Source organism: Triticum dicoccoides, chromosome 7B (assembly GCF_002162155.2).
Source record: "Triticum dicoccoides isolate Atlit2015 ecotype Zavitan chromosome 7B, WEW_v2.0, whole genome shotgun sequence".
In the NCBI taxonomy this organism is placed as follows: domain Eukaryota; kingdom Viridiplantae; phylum Streptophyta; class Magnoliopsida; order Poales; family Poaceae; genus Triticum; species Triticum dicoccoides.
Window position 1 is genome coordinate 176330351 of NC_041393.1, and position 6778 is coordinate 176337128.

Genomic DNA, 6778 nt, shown 5'->3' on the forward strand with positions numbered 1-6778 from the left:
GGTGATGCATGGAATCTGGGACTTGGCAGTTTTATGGAAAAAAATGGACGAGCGCGGGATAACTAAAATGTGACCGGGGCGGGATTTGGTGGGCTCTCACCATTGGGCTCGGCCCAGGACGGTGGCGCGGCTGGGCTACGCTGCGGACGAGGCCGGCCCACTCGGGAGGGCGCAGCCCACGCGGGCGACGGATGGATCGGGGCTCCTCCCAATCCGATGCGAGCGGCGAACGGAGGCGAGGACGAGGAGCCGTACTCCGGCGAGGCTGCGCGGCAGCAAAGAGGAGACCGGTGGGGATGGAGGCGGCGGGATCAGGCCAGAGCTGCCGGATCTGGCGACTAGGCGTTGGGGATGAGGTCCGGCGGGCGGCGACACTCCTTTGGCGGCGGCGTTTACCTGCGGGAGGAAGGGCCGCCGGGGTCAGAGGGAGAAGTGAAGGGGGGAAGGAAGAGAGGAGGAGGCGGGGGTCCGGCCTGACCCTGGCGCGGCGGCAAGGGCGCTGGAAGGCGTCTGCGGGTGACGGAGAGGCGCTGGCGGCGGGGACGACGCCGGAGCAGAGGAGCGAGCGGACGGGGGCGCAGGGACAGGCGAGCGGTGGCGCGCGCGGGCTGGTGTGCGGCCCAGATTGGGCCCGGGGCGGGCCGCGCCTGGGTTCCACGGGCCGCGGCGGCGGGGAGCGGGGCTGGAGCGACGTGGCGCCTCCCGGTTGGCCCGGGGTGCAGGCTGCGACAGCGGAGGCCAGTGGGGGCGCGCCACTTGGCGTTGGGGGGTTTGGCCAGCGTGGAAAACGAGGAGGAGGGTGGAGGCTGCGGCAGGATGTAGGTGGAGGGCTTGATTTAGGCTAGGGATGTCCAAAAATGGACTAGGGGGTCTACTTATAGCAGATTTGTTAGGGTTAGGGGGGTTTTGAGACCGTTTTGGACCATACGATCACCATCGGACGGCTCCGGAGCGGAGAGGGACTAGGTGGGCTGTCGTTGGGCTGAGAAGAGGGGTTGGGCTGAGAGGAGAGAGATGAAGTGCGACCCGACACGGGTTTCAGATGCCGAAACCATCCAACGTCTATACCGGCTATATCACGGTTATATATTTAACGGTTGGGCAGTCAAACAAACTCCGAATGCGATGACTCTTGACATGCGTTCTACCTACACTATAAAAAGACCGCACGTCACCTTTCATCCCATTCCGAGAACATTTTTATCCCTCTCACAAAGCAAGGTCTGAGAGGTGCGACGGGCGCGTGCGAGTGTGGTCTGAACTCCGAACGGACAACAGAGAGAACTGGGAGGACCCGAACGAATGCATGTTTTGAAAAGCATGCAGATGAAATGCAGATGATGACATGGCAAAATGCAACACGCAAGCAATGACATGGCAACAATGACGAATAGCTGGAAGACACCCGGCGCATCGGATCTGGGGCGTTACAAAAGATCACCGCACGCTGGAGCGGTATTTCGAGGACGTCCTAGAAGGATCCTGCATTGTAGAGGGCCAGTGTTCGAAGGACATTATTTTTGAATGAATGTATCTATGTTGTCCAATCGTTGTATTATGAAACAGGCCTTATGTATGATATGTTGCTTGTTTTACTTAAAAATGTTTCCTCCTGTGCGGCCGTTTATGGTATCTAAGAGTTGGCCAGTCGTCTGCTTCAGCCCCTACTTAGGTAGTACAAGGGTGTTCGAAATAGCATATAAACACACTCGACCCAATGACTTGGTCCTTGAAGGAGGTGTTAGTGCGGCAAACCAAGCAATCAGACTATGTGGCTTTAACACTCTCACTTAGCCATAGGAGTTTGACGATGAAGGTGTAGGCGCAACCCCTAGTATTGTTCGATTGTCTGAACTTGGGTGTTGTATATGCCCGACCGGGTGAAGGCCGGTCTGTCGCGTGATGTGCAAAAAATCGCAAAAGATTTATACTTAGTCACAAAATAGTTGACCAGGTCTCGCTGAGGTGTTAATCTGGATGAACCAAAAATGATAGTCATTTTTCGGCTTTGTCTACTGAGGTGTTAATCTGGATGAACCAAAAACACAATCGCAGTATTTCTCCCTTTACTACCTTAGCGGAACAAGCGGAACATAAGGCGGTAACCATAGGAGCCGGGAAACCCAACTATTGACCGAAGACATGATTCGAAGCCGATGCATATAATGTTATATTCGGGACGCCAAATTGTACTATAGAAGTGTTTGGACTTATTTTATGTTTAAAAAATGTACGTGGCTCGATAGAGCCCCTGGCGGTTTAAGTCGTGCCGAGGTGTACATGACAATCGGACGAAAAATAGGGATGTGCATATTAAGAAATAGGCCAGTACCATATAGGTTGGGCTAGGAACTACTTCCACTATAGTCTGATTGATACATCAAAACATATTTGTACAAACAATGCGATAAGCAACAAGGCTATTTTACATGCCGAGCACAAGGGAAAGCTGCGTACGGGTCCTGAAAACGGATAAGGTGACATTTAGAGACCTTTTAGATACTCTACCACAAGTTTACACTACTTTTCTCCTTTGTGTATTATCCTTCGAAAGGGTCGACGATCGGGTTTTCATGATGGGCCCAGGAAAGGGCCCTTAGTACCGTCGAAAAGGAACCTGGAAAAATAAAAATAAGAGAAAAAGGAAATATGAGTGTCCGGATAGGGTCTAGCCGTATTGTGGACTTTATCTTTATTATGCCTCCATCTTTGCCCATGGTATCTTTAATGCGTAGTGATGTATGCATGGTACATATGCCGCAATTCGGTTGGGGCTAAGATGGATGCCGAATAGCTAATTAAGCTCCTGACGAGCTGGACTGTCGTGCTGCGGGGTAGTCTGGACTCGTTTGATAGTGTCCGGGGGCTTGGCCGCCGATGTAATAGTTGGCTTGATAAGGCCGTCTTGTACCTCCACTGCCAGGGCCGCGGTGTGCTCCTCCGTACGGGGTGAGCATTCCATGTTTCCATTGACTGTTATAACACTGCATGGACCGGGCATTTTGAGTTTGAGATAGGCACAGTGTGGGACCGCATTGAAGCAAGTGAACGCGGTTTGTTCGAGCAGTGCATGGTAGCCACTACTGAAGGGGACGATGTCGAAGATCAAGTCCTCGCTTTGGAAGTTGTCCGGAGAACCAAAGACGACCTCCAATGTGATTGAGCTCGTGCAGCGGGTCTCTACACCAGGTATTATTACTCCTTTAAAGGTAGTTTTGGTGGGCTTGATTCTTGACGGATCAATACCCATCTTGCGGAATGTATCCTAATAGAGCAGGTTAAGGCTGCTGCCGCCGTCCATGAGGACTCGCCTAAGGTGGAATCCATCAATAATTGGGTCGAGGACTAGTGCGTCCGAGCCTCCGTGACGGATACTGGTCAGATGGTCTCTGCAATCGAAAGTGATCGGACAAGATGACCATGGGTTAAAATTTTGGGGCGACTGGCTCTATCGCATAGACGTCCCTTAGCACGCGCTTGCGCTCCTGCTTGGGGATGTGAGTAACGTATGTCATATTCACCGTTTTGACTTCGCGGAAAAATTTCTTCTGCCCCCTTGTGTTCGGTGGTCGAGGTTCCTCGTCGTCGTCCTCGCTGGGCGAGCTTTTCTCCTTATGTTTGGTATTTAACTTATCGGCATGTTTAAAGACCCAACAACTTCTGTTGGTATGGTTGGCAGGCTTGCCGGCGTGCCGTGAATCTGGCAGGGTCGATCGAGTATTCGGTGCAAGCTGGATGAGCCGTCTCTGTTTCTTTTGAATGGCTTCTTCCGCTGACCAGACTTGGAGCCACTGAATCCGGTGTTGACCGTCGTGTCTTCGGTATTGTCATTGTTGCTTCGATGCTTGTGTTTGTTGCGTTGGGGCCTGCCATTGCTATTCCTGGCTTCGGAAGTGCCATGTTCGCTTGTACTATTATTGCTACGGCCTAGCCAGCTGTCTTCGCCCGTGCAAAAGTGGGTCATGAGTGCTGTGAGGGTTGCCATGGACTTCGGCTTCTCTTGGCCGAGGTGTCGGGCGAGCCATTCGTCGCGAATGCTATGTTTAAAGGCCGCTAGGGCTTCGACATCCGGACAGTCGATAATCTGGTTCTTTTTAATTAGGAACCTGGTCCAGAATTTTCTGGCTGACTCTCCGGGCTGCTGGATTATATGACTGAGGTCATCAGCGTGTGGAGGCCGGATATAGGTGCCTTGGAAGTTGTCTCTAAAGGCATCTTCCAAGTCTTCCCAGCTTCCAATAGAGTTTTCTGGGAGGCTGTTTAACCAGTGCTGAGCTGGCCCCTTGAGTTTTAGGGGAAGGTACTTGATGGCGTGTAGATCATCACTGCGGGCCATGTGAATGCGGAGAAGAAAATCTTCAATCCATACTACGGGATCTGTTGTGCCGTCATATGATTTAATGTTCACGGGTTTAAACCCTTCTGGGAACTGGTGCTCCATTACTTCATCGGTGAAGCATAGGGGGTGTGCGGTGCCTCTGTATCGGGCCACGTCTCGACGTAGTTCGGATGAAGTCCATAAGCGGTTTTCGGCCCGGGTATGGTTATGCTTATCGTGCCAGGCTTGATAGCTGACCTCTCGCACCGGGTCATGCCCCCATGATCCGTAAATTCATTTGGTCTGACCGGCTCTATTTTCCAGGTCCTGTCGTAGGTCATAGGTGTATTCCCGAGCTGTGGTTTCTATGCCTTTACGGCGAGGTGGAGCGGGCTGGTGTTCGTCTTGAGTTACCGTTTTGTCCCGGCCACGTGGTGGTCGGTCAGGTCTGTCAGCAGCGTTGTGTGCTGGTGGTATATGCTCCAGCGCCTCATCGTTGAATTAGGGTAGCAGCTTGCGCTTCGGGTAACTCTTAGTTGGGCATTCGAGGCCGTATTTTTCGGCTGCCAGGACATCAATCCATCTATCGTTGATCAAATCCTGATCAGCTTGAAGCTGCTGTTGCTTCTTTTTCAGGCTTCTTGTAGTGGCGATTAGCCGGCGCTGAAAGCGCTCTTGTTCGAGAGGTTCCTCTGGTACGATGAAGTCTTCGTCGCCGAGGCTTACCTCGTCTTTGGAGGGTGGTAGGTAGTTGCTATCCTCCGAGTCCTCGTTCCTGATAGGATCGTCGGGGTTAATTTTCCCCTCCTCCAAATCGTCATGTTCAGATGTTGGTTCGATGGGGGCTTTGTGGTCTTTGGCGTTCTTTGGAGTATTATTGTCTCCGGTGCCGGTATTGCTATCTTTTCCGCGACGCGATTTAGAGTGGCACCGCTGACGTTGATGCTTTGGTGGTATCTCAGGAGGTTTGTCCTCGACTAGATCCTTCCCATCATCGCCGTCGCCTTCGTGTGTCCACCATGTACATGTCCTATGAGGAAGTGGCCATCCAGCGTCCGGTGAATGGCGGGTTTTGGGCCTGCTCCTCTTCGGCATCGTTGTCCATACCGTTGATGTCTTCGGAGGCGTAATCGAGCATGTCGGTTAAATCCTCGATAGTGGGTGGTGGGTGGGGAGTAAAATTCCCTGTTTTCAGCCCCTAGTCCGGCCTGGGCGCAATTCATAAGCAATTCCTCTATGATGGCGAGGGATCGCATTTAGTCCAAAGCCTCGTTTAGGAGCGCGGTTTGGACGGGTGAGGGAGTCCTGGACTAAGGGGTCCTCGGGCGTCTGGCCCGTTAGCCATGGGCCGGACTGATGGGATATGAATACAAAGACCGAAGACTGCACCCGCATCCGGATAGGACTCTCCTTGGCGTGGAAGGCAAGCTTGGCGACCGATTATGAAGATCCCTCCCTCTGTAACCGACCTCGTGTAACCCTTGATATCTCCAGTGTCTATATAAACCAGAGAGCTTAGTCCGGATGGAGAGAGATACTCATTGCCATAGTCATATAGGCTAGACTTCTAGGGTTTAGCCATTACGATCTCGTGGTAGATCAACTCTTGTAATACTCATATTCATCAAGATCAATCAAGCAGGAAGTAGGGTATTACCTCCATAGAGAGGGCCCGAACCTGGGTAAACATCGTGTCCCCTGTCTCCTGTTACCATCGACCTTAGACGCATAGTTCGGGACTCCCTACCCAAGATCTGCCGGTTTTGAAACCGACATTGGTGCTTTCATTGAGAGTTCCACTGTGCCGTTCTCAAAAGTCTTGATGACCCCTTCAATCGTCAACAATGACGCTGTCCAAGGAGGAACCTTCCTCCCTGGACAGATCTTCGTGTTCGGCGGCTTCGCACTGCAGGCTAACTCACTTGGCCATCTGGAGAAGATCGATAGCTACGCCCCTAGCCATCAAGTCAGATTTGGGAGCTTGAACTATGTTGCGGACATCCGTGCAGACTTGATCTTTGCCGGATTCGAGACCGCGGAAACCGCTCCTGGTCACCTCGACGAACATGACCTAAATCTGTCGTCAGACCGCTTTCAGGAGATAGTTCCTGTAACGGCTCCGACCTTAGATCCGGAGCATACCGCGCCATCCAAGGACAGGAAGCTCAACCCCTCCACAGAGGCCATGGATCCCGCGGCATTCGAGCCGCACATGGACCTAAACTTATGGGACATCTGCGTTACCGGAACTCCGGACTTGTCTCCGGTCATAAGTTCCGAACTATATGAGCCCGCGGACGCCAAACTTGATCATTTATCGATCTTTGAATTCAGCGTTGCAGACATCTTTCAGCATTCACCTTTGGGAGATGTGCTAAACTCATTAAAAAACCTGTCATTGGCTAGGGACTCACAGCCAAACTATGTTCGGTTCGAGCTAGGGGCTGATGATGGAGAATC